The 18,643-nt window shown below is 40.1% G+C and overlaps 1 protein-coding gene and 1 pseudogene across 1 annotated transcript in view; one reads left to right on the top strand and one right to left on the bottom strand.

The window, feature by feature from the left end:
* LOC124789151 (cytochrome P450 4g15-like) overlaps nucleotides 1-18,643 on the bottom strand; it is a 163,156-nt gene that overhangs the window by 105,116 nt on the left and 39,397 nt on the right. The gene's annotated exons all lie outside the window — the stretch shown is intronic.
* On the top strand, nucleotides 3,536-3,653 carry LOC124790568 (annotated as a pseudogene).

The raw sequence follows: 18,643 nt of genomic DNA, 5'->3' as shown, positions 1-18,643 counted from the left end.
CTACCGGTATCTCGAACTCCTACCTTCCAAACTTTACAGAAGCTCTCCTGCGTAGGAAGGAGACGAGATACTGGTAGAAGTAAAGCTGTGAGGACGGGGCGTGAGTCGTGCTTGGGTAGCTCAGACGGTAGAGCACTTGCCTGCGAAAGGCAAAGTTCCCAAGTTCGAGTCTCGGTCCGGCACACAGTTTTAATCTGCCAGGAAGTTTCATATCACCACACACTCCGCTGCAGGGTGAAAATCTCATTCAGGAATTTGAAACATTGTTCAGCGTTTGGATTCTGATTTGGAGACTTTGTCTAAACATCTACGAACTGTTCTGCAGTTACCTCTGAGGCGATCTGCAGTTAAAAATATCGTTAATTCGCGATTTGCAGAACTTCAGCTTAGAAGTGTGTTGAAGCACTTTGAATAATTTTCGTGGCCCTTCTAGACGTTAAGCGAACGCTTGATGCTGGTTGACCTACTTAGTTTCTCGCAATGACAAATATTATTTTGATAATAAACTGTTGTGAATAGTGTGAAAGGATATTTCGTTTGTTTTTTCTGGAATACATTCAGTCTGTGAAAAGTGAGAAGTGAACATTATTTTATCTCCTGCCTACAGTTTCAATAAACTTGTGTGACTGCTTTCATTTAGGGCTAAATGCGATAGATGTGTTGGTTGGCCTCTGGACAGTGACGAACCCAATAATGTGAAATCCAACCGCGCACTGGGAAACCCCATGGACAGTGCTTTTCTAGCTTTGTTTAATTTTTTATTCCTGATAACGCATGTGGGCGGTCACGGGTCGCACTTTAGTATAAGCAACAGTTAGTAACCTCACCCTTACTCAGTTTTTTCATCAAGCAAGCAGCAAGAAGAACAGAGCATTCTAAAGGCAAAGATCCCCCCCCCCCCTCCCTCCCCCAGTATTGTTCCTTCTAACGTCCCAGCATCTATGTTTGGCTCAAGGACAGCAGAAAGCTGTAAGTTGAATCCATATGCTGCACTGCTGTAAAACTTTCCTAATTCAAATGGAGCAAAGCTGCGTCGTACGCTGCATTGTACTTTATGTACAAAGAATTGAAACCCAACATTTTGTATTCGCGTGTCGTTTTCTTGTGCAGTTGTTCTGAAACGATTGCAGTCAATTGGCTGTCACTTATACAGCGTTTATGTTCCCAACCGGTTATCCAACTGGGGAAAGAGGAGCTACAGTGGAGCATGAAATCCGAGACACACTTCCTTTCTAGCGAATTTCCACATCATTGAGAGGTGAATGCTGGGTAAAAGGCACAACAAAAAAACTGACCTACATTGGATTTGATTCCACTACCTTTCGGTTCCTAGTCAGACGCTTTATCGCTTTTTTAAACTATTTGAACAAGACCATCAGCGCGACGATATAGGGGATGGAGTGGCAAGTCGCAACAATAAATATTTTTCAATTTTTACTATTTTTTTACTTTAAACTAGTTACATTTAAGAACGTTGTTGAGAAACTACATACTTTTACACATAGAAATCACAAGCAAAATGCCCGATTCTACCATTAGAATGGCTACAATAAAATGTAGAAGAGAGGTTGACATGTGTTTCAATTTACTCCGCCAGTGGGACACATTGCAATATACCAAAATTTCACTGACAATAGCCTACTCAGTTTGAAATATCTGACATATCAGAAGTGTCTTCATTGTGTCCACAGTCTGCACACACGTAGAATGGACCATTATTCGCCCATGACCAGTGAGACTATAATTGCATTTAGTGCACTATATCCATTCCTCTCCTTCTGTATAAACATTCCCGCAGATCAAACAATAAGTTCCTCTTCGTCTTGTTCTTCGGAAGATGCTGCTAGTTATCGCTCCCTTCCTTCCTTTCTTTTTCTTTCCATACTTCTGTACCTTCTCATCATTTGTCTCCTCTCCTTTTTTAGAGCCTCTTTTCAGGTGTGTCTGTTAAGATAGCGCACTTCCTCTTCTTTCTTCCATGGTTTTTCTTTCTTCCCTTGGTCAGCACGAGGGAAAGGTCGAACGTACGTAGGGGGAAAAAGTGTCTCCACTGAAGTTCCTAGAACAGCATTAACGCATTCTCCACATTCTCGGAGTTGGCCAGAAGATCGGAAAGTTTCTCTTCTGGATTAGGCCTATTGGTCACAAAAGATGCAGAAAAATCACTTTCTTGCAATTTGTCGGGGTCGAACTGGAATATGCCTATTGCTGAGGATCCTGAAGTGATGTTTGCTGTGTGACGGTAATGAGAAGTCCTTTGCTTACAATCGAAGATAAATCATGAATTATCTCCGTCTTTCCTGGATTTGCTTTCAAACGGACATCATTTCCCCTGCTGCATATCTTCTTGAGAGGGGTTTGAACGCTTATATCTAGGGGCTGCAATATGTGAGAACAGTGGAGTAGAAATGATAACTAAGATAAAACGAATGACTGTCCAGAGGTAGTAGGACAGGGTCTTCTTTTGTTGGTCTGGTTTGGCTAGTAAAATCATCCAGAAATGTTGAAAAAGATTGCTCCACTACCCATTCAGAACACATGGCAGCACTGATGCATTTGGTAGGCCAGTCACGGATAGAATGATCTTTAAATTTCTTCCTTGGGAAAATTGGCATGGGTGGAAATAAGGTCTCTTGAATACATATAGCGGCTTCTACCATTACCATTTCTCCCCATTCAGCAGAGTTCCCAGTTCCGGCTTGATTCTCACCTTTCTGCAAAACTATTCTGTCTGGTCTTATCACTGTAGTTACGTCTGTTTCATCCACTTTCCAGATTCTTGAAGGCTTAAGAGGACGACGGGAACTCCTAACTTTTTGGAAAAAGCTAACCAACATTTTTTTATTAAATTATGTCATTCGTACCATGCTTGTGCTTTAGGGTTGTCTGATGAAGCGATCATTGTTTCTCTCCAAAAACCCCGAAAGCCAGTCAGCTCCAGCTATTTCCTTTCATGCACAAAATGATGGTATTTTCAGGTTAAAGTATTTTCCAGAAAGTTACCCCATTTTTCGTACTTCCTCTTTGGTCAACCAGAAAGTAATTTCTCTGAATCTCGTGATATAATTCATGAAATTTATTTCCTGACTGTCAGAAAAAAAACTTTCATGTGTTTAGAGTACACACAAGTATCTTTTTCACCTACTTCCCTTTTCTTTTTGATGAATTAAGAGAAGGTCAGTAACAAATATTAAATTTTTTTGCAATTTTTCTAGTGGAATAGTTGCCATTTCCTCTATTTTGCAGAACCAAAGTGGCCTCTCTCTGCATTTCAACTAACTGTGTCAGTCCTATTTCTGTTTTGCGTGTGTAAAGAAGCATTTTGTTTATCCGAAAGATAAAATTTAAACTGAGTAAACGTAAAACACAAGAAGAAGGAAAATAAAAGCATTATGTTATCCAACAAGTTCAAAAAGTCAAGCTAACCAAGAACGTGGTGCATTGAAACACTGTGATGCAACATACCACACTTCGCACCACCACATGAAACACAAGTAAACTTACCGACAATTACTTTGTACTAAAATCAGTTATTGCCAACGGCCTCACCGCAGTGGTAACACCGGTTCCCGTCAGATCACCGAAGTTAAGCGCTGTTGGGCTGGGCTAGCACTTGGATGGGTGACCATCTGGTCTGCCGAGCGATGTTGGCAAGCGGGGTGCACTCAGCCCTTGAGAGGCAAACTGAGGAGCTACTTGATCGAGAAGTAGCGGCTACGGTCTCGGAAACTGATCTACGGACGGGAGCGCGGTGTGCTCCATATCCGCATCCAGTGACGCCTGTGGGCTGAGGATGACACGGCGGCCAGTCGGTACGTTTGGGCCTTCATGGCCTGTGCGGGATGAGTTTAGGTTTAGTTTTTAGAAAATCAGTTATTACTTTGTTAAACCACAAAACTGAACAATTTATCATTTCTGATACTTAATCTATGTCATCGAACGTGTTAACATATACAGGGTGAGTTACTAACTATTGCCACCTAGAATAACTCAGAAAGTATGATAGTAGCTGAAAAGTTTGTGGGACAAATGTTGCACGGGACAACGGGGGCCATAATATGACGTTGGTTTTTTGTTGCTAGGTGGGATCGGTTCAGAGATATGAAGGTCAACTTTGTTTATTTACATGGGATGCTATAGTTTGGTGCTTATTCTCTGATAGTGGCTATCGAGACGGGTAACAGTAAGGTCTTCGAAGGTCACGGAAGGCCCAAAAGACGGCATAAACGTCCATTTACAGAAGGTGTTCGAAGTGATGACTATTGGTATCATTGCAGTGCTGCCATCTTCTTATAATGGCTTGAGTGGTATTCCTTACCAGATCGGCGCTTATCGAAGCACATGTTCTGACAGTTCTCTCTCGCATGTCTTCAGGTGTAGTTGTTTTTATAAACAATGTCTTTTACGAATCTCCACATGTAAAACTCCAGAGGCGTCAAGTCTGGCGAACGAGCCGGCCATGACACATCATCTCCGCGTCCAATACAAAGATTTGGGGATTGTGTCTGCAACTCATTTGTAGCCATTCATGGACTTCATGTCCCCAACAACGATGGAATTTCTATGGATGAGACAGCGCTGCCACCGGACCACAGTTGTTCTCGATTGGTTTGAAGAAAATTGTGGACAATTCTAGCGAATTATTTGGACACCAAGGTCGCCCGACATGAATTCCATAGAACATTTATGGGACCTAATCGAGAGATCAGTTCGTGCACAACATCCAACACCTGCAACACTGTCGCATTTATGGACGGCTACCGTGTAGAGAAAGCGTGGCTCAATATTTCTGCAAGGGGCTTCCAACGACCTGTTGAGTACATGCCACGTGGAGGAGCTGTATTACGCAGGGGCAAAAGGAGGCATCCCGCGGCTTTTGTCACCTCAGTGTATTACAAGAGGTTTAGGGGACATATGATGCTCCCAGACTGCAGGATACAGATAGTGTGTTGATGGGACAAAACCTTTTCTTTCCCTGAAATCAATAGGAAGGTGGTGACTGCGGCAAAAAAGTCTTTTAATGAAAAAATAATATATAATGCAGAGAATAAAAGCAAAGCAGTCTGGGATATTAAATAACATACTGCTAAGGGAGGGGGATAAGGTAACAAATGATCCACAACACTTAGAAAACTATGTGAACGAGCATTTTTCAAGTACCACAGAGAAGGTGCAGCAAAAATTCCCCAAAACAAATATGTTGTGTTGTTGTGGTCTTCAGTCCTGAGACTGGTTTGATGCAGCTCTCCATGCTACTCTATCCTGTGCAAGCTTCTTCATCTCCCAGTACCTACTGCAACCTACATCCTTCTGAATCTGCTTAGTGTATTGATCTCTTGGTCTCCCTCTACTATTTTTACCCTCCACGCTGCCATCCAATGCTAAATTTGTGATCCCTTGATGCCTCAAAACATGTCCTACCAACCGATCCCTTCTTCTAGTCAAGTTGTGCCACAAACTTTTCTTCTCCCCAATCCTATTCAATGCCTCCTCATTAGTTACGTGATCTACCCACCTTATCTTCAGCATTCTTCTGTAGCATCACATTTCGAAAGCTTCTATTCTCTTCTTGTCCAAACTGGTTATCGTCCATGTTTCACTCCATACAAATACTTTCAGAAACGACTTCCTGACACTTAAATCTATACTCGATGTCAACAAATTTCTCTTCTTCAGAAACGATTTCCTTGCCATTGCCAGTCTACATTTTATATCCTCTCTACTTCGACCATCATCAGTTATTTTACTCCCTAAATAGCAAAACTCCTTTACTACTTTAAGTGTCTCATTTCCTAATCTAATCCCCTCAGCATCACCCGATTTAATTTGACTACATTCCATTATCCTCGTTTTGTTTTTGTTGATGTTCATCTTATATCCTCCTTTCAAGACACTGTCCATTCCGTTCAACTGCTCTTCCAAGCCCTTTGCTGTCTCTGACAGAATTACAATGTCATCGGCGAACCTCAAAGTTTTTACTTCTTCTCCATGAATTTTAATACCTACTCCGAATTTTTCTTTTGTTTCCTTTACTGCTTGCTCAATATACAGATTGAATAACATCGGAGAGAGGCTACAACCCTGTCTCACTCCTTTCCCAACCACTGCTTCCCTTTCATCCCCCTCGACTCTTATAACTGTCATCTGGTTTCTGTACAAATTGTAAATAGCCTTTCGCTCCCTGTATTTTACCCCTGCCAACTTCAGAATTTGAAAGAGAGTATTCCAGTTAACGTTGTCAAAAGCTTTCTTTAAGTCTATAAATGCTAGAAACGTAGGTTCGCCTTTTCTTAATTTTTCTTCTAAGATAAGTCGTAAGGTTAGTATTGCCTCACGTGTTCCAACATTTCTACGGAATCCAAACTGATCTTCCCCAAGGTCCGCTTCTACCAGTTTTTCCATTCGTCTGTAAAGAATTCGCGTTAGTATTTTGCAGCTGTGACTTATTAAACTGATAGTTCGGTAATTTTCACATCTGTCAACACCTGGTTTCTTTGGGATTGGAATTATTATATTCTTCTTGAAGTCTGTGGGTATTTCGCCTGTCTCATACATCTTGCTCACCAGATGGTAGAGTTTTGTCATGACTGGCTCTCCCAAGGCCATCAGTAGTTCTAATGGAATGTTGTCTACTCCCGGGGCCTTGTTTCGGCTCAGGTCTATCAGTGCTCTGTCACACTCTTCACGCAGTATCACATCTCCCATCTCATCTTCTTCTATGTCTACTTCTCTCTCTATAGTATTACTTTCAAGTTCATCATCCTTGTATAGACCCTCTATATACTCCTTCCATCTTTCTGCTTTCACTTCTTTGCTTAGAACGGGGTTTCCATCTGAGCTCTTGATATTCATGCAAGTGGTTCTCTTTTCTCCAAAGGTCTCTTTAATTTTCCTGTAGGCAGTATCTGTCTTACCTCTCATGAGATAAGCCTCCACATCCTTACATTTGTCCTCTAGCCATCCCTGTTTAGCCATTTTGCACTTCCATTCGATCTCATTTTTGAGACGCTTGTATTCCTTTTTGCCTGCTTCACTTGCTGCATTTTTGCATTTTCTCCTTTAATCAATTAAATTTCTGTATCTCTTCTGTTACCCAAGGATTTCTACTAGCCCTCGTCTTTTTACCTACTTGATGCTCTGCTGCCTTCACTATTTCATTCCTCAAAGCTACCCATTATTCTTCTACTCTTCTACTGTATTTCTTTCCCCCATTCCTATCAATTGTTCCCTTATGCTCTCCCTGAAACTCTGTACAACCTCTGGTTCTTTCAGTTTATCCAGGTCCCATCTCCTTAAATTCCCACCTTTTTGCAGTTTCTTTAGTTTCAATCTGCAGTTCATAACCAATAGATTGTGGTCAGAATCCACATATGCCCCTGGAAATGTCTTACAATTTAAAACCTGGTTCCTAAATCTCTGTCTTACCATTATGTAATCTATCGTATACCTTTTAGTATCTCCAGGATTCTTCCAGGTATACAACCTTCTTTCATGATTCTTGAACCAAGTGTTAGCTATGATTAAGTTATGCTCTGTGCAAAATTCTACAAGGCGGCTTCCTCTTTCTTTTCTTCCCCCCAATCCATATTCACCTACTATGTTTCCTTCTCTCCCTTTTCCTACTGACGAATTCCAGTCACCCATGACTATTAAATTTTCGTCTCCCTTCACTACCTGAATAATTTCTTTTATCTCGTCATACATTTCATCAATTTCTTCATCATCTGCAGAGCTAGTTGGCATATAAACTTGTACTACTGTAGTAGGCATTGGCTTTGTGTCTATCTTGGCCACAATAATGCGTTCACTATGCTGTTTGTAGTAGCTAACCCGCACTCCTATTTTTTTATTCATTATTAAACCTACTCCTGCATTACCCCTATTTGATTTTGTATTTATAACCCTGTAATCACCTGACCAAAAGTCTTGTTCCTCCTGCCACCGAACTTCACTAATTCCCACTATATCTAACTTTAACCTTTCCATTTCTCTTTTTAAATTTTCTAACCTACCTGCCCGATTAAGGGATCTGACATTCCACGCTCCGATCCGTAGAATGCCAGTTTTCTTTCTCCTGATAACGACGTCCTCTTGAGTAGTCCCCGCCCGGAGATCCGAATGGGGGACTATTTTACCTCCGGAATATTTTACCCAAGAGGACGCCATCATCATTTAATCATACAGTAAAGCTGCATGACCTCGGGAAAAATTATGGCTGTAGTTTCCCCTTGCTTTCAGCCGTTCACAGTACCAGCACAGCAAGGCCGTTTTGGTTAATGTTACAAGGCCATATCAGTCAATCATCCAGACTGTTGCCCCTGCAACTACTGAAAAGGCTGCTGCCACTCTTCAGGAACCACATGTTTGTCTGGCCTCTCAACAGATACCCCTCCATTGTGGTTGCACCTACGGTACGGCCATCTGTATCGCTGAGGCACGCAAGCCTCCCCACCAGCGGCAAGGTCCATGGTTCATGGGGGGGCAAAACAAATATAACATCTGTAAAATACTAAATACAATGATGTTACTTCCAATCACAGAGAATGAAGTCAATAAAACTGTTCAAAAACTAAAAAATGAAAAGTCAGTAGGCGTAGATGAAGTATCAATGTGTGTACTGAAACAATGCATAGGGATTATACAAGGCCCCTTAACAAATATGATAAATGAATCCTTCACATCAGGGACATTTCCAGAGCAGTTAAAACAGGCAAGAGTTATACTTTTGCTTAAGAAAGGTAATGCAGAGGACATAGAAAATTACTGGCCCATTTCCCAGCATTCACCATTCTCAAAAATGATAGAAGCAATTATGATAGGCAGCTTAATGAATTAGCTGAATAAATACAATCTTTTAAGCGAATCACAGTTTGGTTTCCGAAGCGGCAAAAATACGGTGTCAGCCGTAGTAGAATTCAAGGAAGTTGTACTTGATGCTCTTGATAAAGGTGAGTGTGTTATAACTTTACAGGTCGGGATTGATCCGTGAAGTCTTGAATATCTTATTTGTATCTGTCAGTTGATAGGGAGAAATTGAGATTTCGGGCATTACTTTATATAGTTTTGCATGACAAAGTCCCGACGCTACGCAAAGCTTAATTTAGTTACGTGCGATTTGCGATATGTCATGTTTTATTTTCCGATAATAAATAATATTTTTTCTGATTAAAAAATAATGACGATAAATGCTTGAGGTCATTTGGAATTATATCTTAATAGCTATGTAGATGTCGTGATGTCATTCTTTTAGTCTTAGGAAGAGAAGAGTGTTAATTGTGCGTTTCAGTGTCGGGATCACTGATTACGATTCGAGAAATAATTGATTTGACGAAGATCAATTTCACACAATCGCGTGGGGCGAATTATGACCTTGGAATTGATTGTAGATGTATGCAGGTCAATTTCGTGAGGCTAGTAAGCGTCGCGAGTGTGTCGCAGTATCAAGACTGCTTTAGCGCCGCCGATGGTTTGCTTTAAACTCGCGAGAATACAATTTACGCGAATTCTTAATTATCGCGAAAGGGTAGAATATTTGATGGTTATCCCACTGTTGATGGGCCATTGTGGAGGACGTAAGTTTGGATAGAAAAATCAGTTTCCAAATCCAATACAAATCCTGTTGATCGAAGTAGCCTAGCAACGCGAAAGCTCATACGTGGTTATCAGCAGAAACAGTGTACTATTTTCCATGCGCACGTTTACACTCTACATCGAGGTGTGGATGATTTGTGGGTGCGAAATAAACATTTGAAAGCATTTGATTGAATAAAAGGAAAGATATAAAGAAGTTTATTCGTATATTTTATTATTTTATGGACAGTGATATTTTCTTATGGTGGTGTATAGCCTTACATATTATTAATATTGTGACAGACTGACCGTAAGTGCTCTCGTTACAAGTCGAGTTTTGGGCCTGGTTAAGAGTAGCTGCTTCTTAGAGTCTCAAAGATTAAGCGAAGAATAAAATCACACTTCAATAGTGCTGCATCGAAACTCACTATCTTTACATTATAGCATGCTAGCTATTCTGGAATCAAGTGGTATTGTGGGCGTGCAGTTGTGTGTTGTCAACAACAAATAGGTAAACACAAACATAAATATTTCTCATGCTCTGATATCGACGAGGGAAAGAAACGACGACAACGACGACATACCCGTATACATATACTAGCGGTATACGTGGCGCCTTACAATGCAACACAACGACGTCACGGTATAGTGTCACAGGCACATTTTTGGATCTTTCTAAGGCCTTTGATACAGTCGACCACAAGGTTCTATTAAATAAATTAGAAGCATTAGGAATAAGAGTGGTAGCTAATGACTGGTTTCGATCGTACCTAGCAGATAGGATACAAAGAGTAGAGAAAACACATCCTTAAAATAGATCTAAACATTTAGTAAAAGACATATCGGAACGAAAATACATTAATTAGGGGTTCCGCAAGATAGCATATTAGGACCAACACTATTCCTGATATACATCAATGACTTTTCCAGTAGTGTTACTCATGGTGAGAAAATCCTCTTCGCTGATGACAGCAATATTATAGCCACTGAGAAAACAAGAGAACTCATTGCTGAGAAGGTTATGAAACTCTCAAGGAAGTTTATGATTGGTCGATAAGCAATAAAGTGACTATGAACGTAAAGAAAACTAATGCCATTAATTTCAGTTTTAAGAGGAAAAACGCCAAATTTTAAATTAAATGTAGGTGGCGCCCCTATAGACTGTGTAACAAATGCAAAATTTCTAGAAATGAATATTGATTCTCCGTTGAAGTGGTGTGAACACACAAAGGTACTTGCAAACAGAATGTCATCAGCATGTTATGCCCTTAGAATCCTATCATCAGTGTGTAACATGCAGCGTCTTTTAGTTACACGCTACTCATACATTCACTCAGTTCTTAGGTATGACATTCTTTTCTGGGGAACAAATGCACAAAATATGAACATAATTTTCCAACTCCAGAAAAGAGTCATACAAATAACAACCAAAAATGGTAGTCGATCTCATTGTAAAGTTCCATTCAAAATACTGGGGATTTTAACTGGTCCATGTGAATATATTTACCAGTAAGTTGTACACATAAAAAATAACATTGTTAATTACTGCACAAACAGCTCTGTCCATGACCATGGAACAAGAGCTAGACTCAACTTATATTTACCAAGAAAAAATAAACACAAAACTGAAAACAGCATTTTCTACCAAGGAATAAAACTGTATAATAAATTACCAAAAGAGATTAAAGAAGTTGCAAAAAACACTTATTTAAAAAGGCAGCTAAAAAGTACCTGTTGTGCAATACATTTTATACTTTGAAGGATTAGTTAGATGAAAAAGAGTAGAGGTTTGTAAAAAATGCTCTGGAAGTAAATAACAATTATGGAACATCCAACATTCCTCATTACACTTTCACACTATCTTTTTTTTCCTTCTTTTTTCCTTTTCTGGAAATACTTACCCCAAGCTATGCATAGCACAATACTTCCTCTTTCTAAGCTCAACATCTCACTCATCATAGAGGGATACTGACTTAGTTTTTCAGGATAGCAAAGGGGAAGTTGCGGTACAGAAAATGGCCCAGAGATCACCAGTGTGTATGTGTTGGCATGTGTAGTGGGTGAAGTGTTATGAAACGATGTGTGTATAGTGCGTGCAGTGACTGATAGTGAGATATTACATTATTTAATAAGTTATTTATAAAAAAGTGTTGTATACCAGGAGTAAGTATAATGATTGTCTCTAAATAGAAGTCTGTAAATGTGTGTGTATACGAATTAGCTTATTTTAAATTGGTCTAAACTTGCAAATACTTTGAGATGTCCTATATCCTTGCAAAAAGAGATCTACGGATGAATAAAGCTACTACTACTACATATCCCCACCAGAGGCCGATATCCGCCGCGACGGAGAGGCGCCAGAGGTTACGGTTGACGATCGCCACCATTGGTGTGAGTGGCATGTTGCAAGGGCCGAGCAGTTTGCAGCAACAGACACAGGCAGGCTGCCGTGATTCACTGTCTGGTCAACAGCACAAGGTCGACGATATAAAATTCGCAGTAAAAATATTTCTGTTAGTGATAAGTCAGATATATCTACAGTATTTAACAATCATTTTCTGAGCATTGCTGGTGAGTTAAATAAAAATTTATTTTCTATAGGAAATGATGTAACTTTCCTGGCAAATGCCTTTACGAGGTTGATGTCTGAAATACTCCTCTGTGATACAGACAAGAATGAGATTGAGTCAATAATTAAATCACTGAAGACTAAGGACTCTCATGGTTATGATGGAGCGTCTAGCAGAATATTAAAGTACTGTGCTGCACATGTTAGCCCTGTATTTAGCCATATTTGTAATTTTTCCTTTAGGAATGGTCAGTTTCCTGAGCGATTAAAGTACTCAGTAGTAAAGCCGCTTTATAAAAAGGGAGAAAGGGATAATGTAGATAATTTTAGACCTATTTCTATGTCATCAGTGTTTGCAAAAGTTATTGAAAAGGCTGTATATGTAAGGATAATCGATCATTTTATATCACACGATTCGCTATCAAATATACAGTTCGGCTTTAGAAGTCGCTTCACAACTGAGAATGCTATATTCTCTTTTCCCTGTCAGGTACTGGATGGGTTAAACAGAAGGTTTCGAACACTAGGCATATTTTTTGATTTAACTAAGGTGTTTGATTATGTTGATCACAAAATATTGCTCCAGAAGTTGGACCATTACGGAATATGGGGAGTAGCTCACAATTGGTTCACCTCTTACTTTAGCAACAGGCAGCAAAAAGATCATTATTCACAATGTTGAGAATGGCTGTGATGTCGGGTCTGAGTGGGGTACGGTCAAGGGGGGGGGGGGTGCCCCAGGGATCAGTGTTGGGGCCACTCCTGTTCCTTATTTATACTAATGGTATACCCTCTAGTATTATGGGTAACCTAAAATATTTCTGTTTGTTGATGACACTATCTTGGTAGTAAAGGATGTTGTGTGTAACATTGGCTGGGTTTCAAATAATGCAGTACATGGCCTAAGTTCATGGATTGTAGAAAATAAGCTAACGCTAAATCACATTAAGACACAGTTTTTACAGTTTCTAACACACAATTCAACAAAACCTGACGTTTTATTTTCACAGAACGGGCATATGATTAGTGAAACTGAACAGTTCAAATTTCTAGATGTTCAGATAGATAGCAAGCTGTAGTGGAAAGCCCACGTTTTATTCAGGTAGTGAAGGGAGACGAAAATTTAATAGTCATGGGTGACTGGAATTCGTCAGTAGGAAAAGGGAGAGAAGGAAACATAGTAGGTGAATATGGATTGGGGGGAAGAAATGAAAGAGGAAGCCGCCTTGTAGAATTTTGCACAGAGCATAACTTAATCATAGCTAACACTTGGTTCAAGAATCATGAAAGAAGGTTGTATACCTGGAAGAATCCTGGAGATACTAAAAGGTATCAGATAGATTATATAATGGTAAGACGGAGATTTAGGAACCAGGTTTTAAATTGTAAGACATTTCCAGGGGCAGATGTGGATTCTGACCACAATCTATTGGTTATGAACTGCAGATTGAAACTGAAGAAACTGCAAAAAGGTGGGAATTTAAGGAGATGGGACCTGGATAAACTGAAAGAACCAGAGGTTGTACAGAGTTTCAGGGAGAGCATAAGGGAACAATTAACAGGAATAGGGGAAAGAAATACAGTAGAAGAAGAATGGGTAGCTCTGAGGGATGAAGTAGTGAAGGCAGCAGAGGATCAAGTAGGTAAAAAGACGAGGGCTAATAGAAATCCTTGGGTAACAGAAGAAATATTGAATTTAATTGATTAAAGGAGAAAATATAAAAATGCAGTAAATGAAGCAGGCAAAAAGGAATACAAACGTCTCAAAAATGAGATCGACAGGAAGTGCAAAATGGCTAAGCAGGGATGGCTAGAGGACAAATGTAAGGATGTAGAGGCTTGTCTCACTAGGGGTAAGATAGATACTGCCTACAGGAAAATTAAAGAGATCTTTGGAGAGAAGAGAACCACTTGTATGAATATCAAGAGCTCAGATGGCAACCCAGTTCTAAGCAAAGAAGGGAAGGCAGAAAGGTGGAAGGAGTATATAGAGGGTTTATACAAGGACGATGTACTTGAGGACAATATTATGGAAATGGAACAGGATGTAGATGAAGATGAAATGGGAGATAAGATACTGCGTGAAGAGTTTGACAGAGCACTGAAAGACCTGAGTCGAAACAAGGCCCCGGGAGTAGACAACATTCCATTAGAACTACTGATGGCCTTGGGAGAGCCAGTGATGACAAAACTCTACCATCTGGTGAGCAAGATGTATGAGACAGGCGAAATACCCACAGACTTCAAGAAGAATATCATAATTCCAATCCCAAAGAAAGCAGGTGTTGACAGATGTGAACATTACCGAACTATCAGTTTAATAAGTCACAGCTGTAAAATACTAACGCGAATTCTTTACAGACGAATGGAAAAACTGGTAGAAACGGACCTCGGGGAAGATCAGTTTGGATTCCGTAGAAATGTTGGAGCACGTGAGGCAATACTAACCTTACGACTTATCTTAGAAGAAAGATTAAGAAAAGGCAAACCTACGTTTCTAGCATTTGTAGACTTAGAGAAAGCTTTTGACAACGTTAACTGGAATACTTTCTTTCAAATTCTGAAGGTGGCAGGGGTGAAATACAGGGAGTGAAAGGTTATTTACAATTTGTACAGAAACCAGATGGCAGTTATAAGAGTCGAGGGGCATGAAAGGGAAGCAGTGGTTGGGAAAGGAGTGAGACAGGGTTGTAGCCTCTCTCCGATGTTATTCAATCTGTATATTGAGCAAGCAGTAAAGGAAACAAAAGAAAAATTCGGAGTAGGTATTAAAATTCATGGAGAAGAAGTAAAAACTTTGAGGTTCGCCGATGACATTGTAATTCTGTCAGAGACAGCAAAGGGCTTGGAAGAGCAGTTGAACGGAATGGACAGTGTCTTGAAAGGAGGATATAAGATGAACATCAACAAAAACAAAACGAGGATAATGGAATGTAGTCAAATTAAATCGGGTGACGCTGAGGGGATTAGATTAGGAAATGAGACACTTAAAGTAGTAAAGGAGTTTTACTATTTAGGGAGTAAAATAACTGATGATGGTCGAAGTAGAGAGGATATAAAATGTAGACTGGCAATGGCAAGGAAATCGTTTCTGAAGAAGAGAAATTTGTTAACATCGAGCATAGATTTGTCAGGAAGTCGTTTCTAAAAGTATTTGTATGGAGTGTAGCCATGTATGGAAGCGAAACATGGACGATAACCAGTTTGGACAAGAAGAGAATAGAAGCTTTCGAAATGTGGTGCTACAGAAGATTGCTGAAGATAAGGTGGGTAGATCACGTAACTAATGAGGAGGTATTGAATAGGATTGGGGAAAAGAGAAGTTTGTGGCACAACTTGACTAGAAGAAAGGATCGGTTGGTAGGACATGTTTTGAGGCATCAAGGGATCACAAATTTAGCATTGGAGGGCAGCGTGGAGGGTAAAAATCGTAGAGGGAGACCAAGAGATCAATACACTAAGCAGATTCAGAAGGATGTAGGTTGCAGTAGGTACTGGGAGATGAAGAAGCTTGCACAGGATAGAGTAGCATGGAGAGCTGCATCAAACCAGTCTCAGGACTGAAGACCACAACAACAACAACGACACTTATTTTCATTCGCTTATGTCGTATGGTATTATATTTTGGGGTAACTCTTCCCATTCTAAAAGGATATTTTTCGCTCAGAAAAGGGCGGTTCGGGCAGTACGTGGTGTGAGTTCACGAACCTCTTGTCGACCTCTGTTCACTAGTCTGGGTATTTTGACATTGGCCACTCAATATGTATATTCCTTATTGTCGTTTCTTGTTACCAATATTAGTTTATTCCCAAGAATAAGCAGCTTTCACTCGGTTAATACTCGGCAGAAATCAAACCTGCATTTGGATCGGACGTCTTTAACTCTTGTGCAAAAAGATGTGCAGTATACTGCTGCACGCATTTTCAATAAGCTGCCACTCGAATTCAAAAATCTTAGCAGTAATCCACGCGCTTTCAAATCGAAACTGAAGAGTTTCTCCATGGTTCACTCCTTCTATTCTGTCGACAAGTTCCTTGAAAAATTAAGCTGATTCTTATTGTGTTGCTGATAGCGTTTTCTTAAACATATGGATTGACTATTTTCAGGTTCATGAACATTTACTTTTATCTGTTATTAGTTTTATGTTGTAATTTCATGTACTGACACGTTCCATGACCTTAGAGATTTTCTCCTCAATTTGGTCCTACGGAACTTGACGTGTAAATAAATAAATAAATAAATACAGTCCGTTGCGTGGACCACTGTCGATTGTGCCGTTCTGCTTACTGTATTTCGTACTTTCTCTGTAAATATGTTTCTGGTTCTCATTATTGGCTTTCATTCAGTGATGTACCCTCGATAAATTGCTTTTGTCACTGTTATGCATTCGTATTGCGAGCAGACCGAAAAGTGGCGATACGTTCACACCCACTGCCAGTGGTATCGATCTCAAGTTCTTAGGACTTCGGCAGCAACAGCTGTCACTGCAATAGTAGCAGTACCATGGACAACAGCAACAATAACGAGAACAGGGTGCTGCTGTCCTGCATTTCATGTCTCAGGAGCAACAACAGCGTCAGTCGGTGGTCACGAGCACGGCCCATCGCCATTCGCTGCCTTCGACGAGTTTTTCGAGAGCTGGGAAGTCTAGTTGCATCGTTTTTCAACTGTACTATTTTGCTTAGAGCTTTTACAGTGACATGACAAGAGTCTTGGGATACGTCCTAATACCGTGTCGGACCTCCATTTGCCTGTTGCAGTGCAGCAGCTCGCCGTGGCATGGACTCAACAAACAGAAACACCGAGCCACGCAGTGTTTATAGACGTCCGTAATTGCGAAAGTATTGCCGGTGCACTATTTTGTGCACGAACTGACCTTTCGATTATGCCCCCTAAACGTTCATTGGGACTCATGTCGGGCGATCTCGATGGCCAAATAATTCGCTCGAGTTGTCCACAATGTTCTTCAAACCAGTCGCGAGCAGTTGTGGCCCGACGACATGACGCAGTCTCATCCACAAAAATTCCATTGTTGCTTGGGAACATGAAGTCCACAAATGCAATGTTACTTATAATCCGTCCTGATTGCAAAATATTTATTCATATCCTCTAGAACCATCTTCAGATCTGCAAATTTCGGTTACAGGAGTAACTCGTCCACACTCAGCAACCTTCACATGCTGAATGTGACGCAGCATGTGAAGGTTGCTGAGTATGGACGGGTTACTACTGCAGCCGAAATTTGCAGATCTGAAGATGGTTATAGAGGAACCGAAACCGGTCATACGAATAAATATTTTGCAATCAAGAGGGATTATAAGTAACATTGCCTAAAAAGTGATTGCGGTATCACTTGTAACCTCCCCACAAAAATTTACATGACAATATTTAATAGAAATGGAGCCAAAGCGTAACCTCCCTAGCAATTAAATTTAACGACAATGACAATTAAACAAAAATTAGCAATCTGACCCAAGTATAAGTTCCTCACAAAAAAATGAAAGTCAATTCAGTGATAAGAAAATCTCAGTGATAATGATAACTCAATTAAACCGAAATACCGGTCTTTGGCCCTGTGCAAAAATCATAATTAAATTCTTACCTCAGTATAACTGCATGTCAAATTTCTGCTCTTATTGTTGCCCACGGCTTGGAGGAACTGCATTGCAAATAATATTTTTTTTTTTTTGAAATTTAACTGAAACTTTTCTTTAAGGGAAATGGAAGGAAATCGTTGGTTCAATTAAATGCTTCTTTTGTTAAAAATATTGTTTTGAAATCAAAATTATTATTGGGGCACTTGTTGAAAATTAATTACAATAAATAAACTTTACATTATCTGATGATTACCTTAATTAACAATATACCTCATTCAGCATCTTGACCAGAATGCCAGGTGGACGCTCGCCGACTCCTCACACACACAGCTGCACTCGACTGCTACTACCGACATACTGCACTGCTCACAGACTGCCCACTGACAGACTGCTCGCAACTGTACTGCACGACGACTACTAGCGTACTGCTCGCAACACTCGCGCGGTTAAGCGCAGACTAACTACGATAAATGGCTCTCTGGTCAGAGACTCTGCAATGCCTCGCCATCGCTGCTACGTTACATACGTGTTTCATAACCCTCCACTGGGGGGGCAAAAATTTGGCAGCGATGGTGAGTCATTTGGACTTGCCAAGCGCGGCAAAATTTTTCTTTAATTAATAGACTTCTACAATTTACAGAATATTTAGATGTAGTACATGAATTAAATGTTGTGCACATGCACCGAGTACAGAACATTTCAGACAAAGACAAAGTGAGTACAAAACATAGTAGCAAATCAGAAAACTGTATATACAAATTATTTGACAGATAACAAAGTGCACACGCACTGAAAAAATTCTTTAGCATATGCAGAACAAATAAACAGAATGGCAGAAAATCATGTTGATAAGTGACATGAGTGTACTCGCACTGGAGTTGAGAACATATCAGCAAATGACGAATTG

The sequence above is a fragment of the Schistocerca piceifrons genome, chromosome 3 (assembly GCF_021461385.2).
Source record: "Schistocerca piceifrons isolate TAMUIC-IGC-003096 chromosome 3, iqSchPice1.1, whole genome shotgun sequence".
In the NCBI taxonomy this organism is placed as follows: Eukaryota; Metazoa; Arthropoda; class Insecta; order Orthoptera; family Acrididae; genus Schistocerca; species Schistocerca piceifrons.
This window is presented reverse-complemented; position numbering and strand designations above follow the sequence as displayed.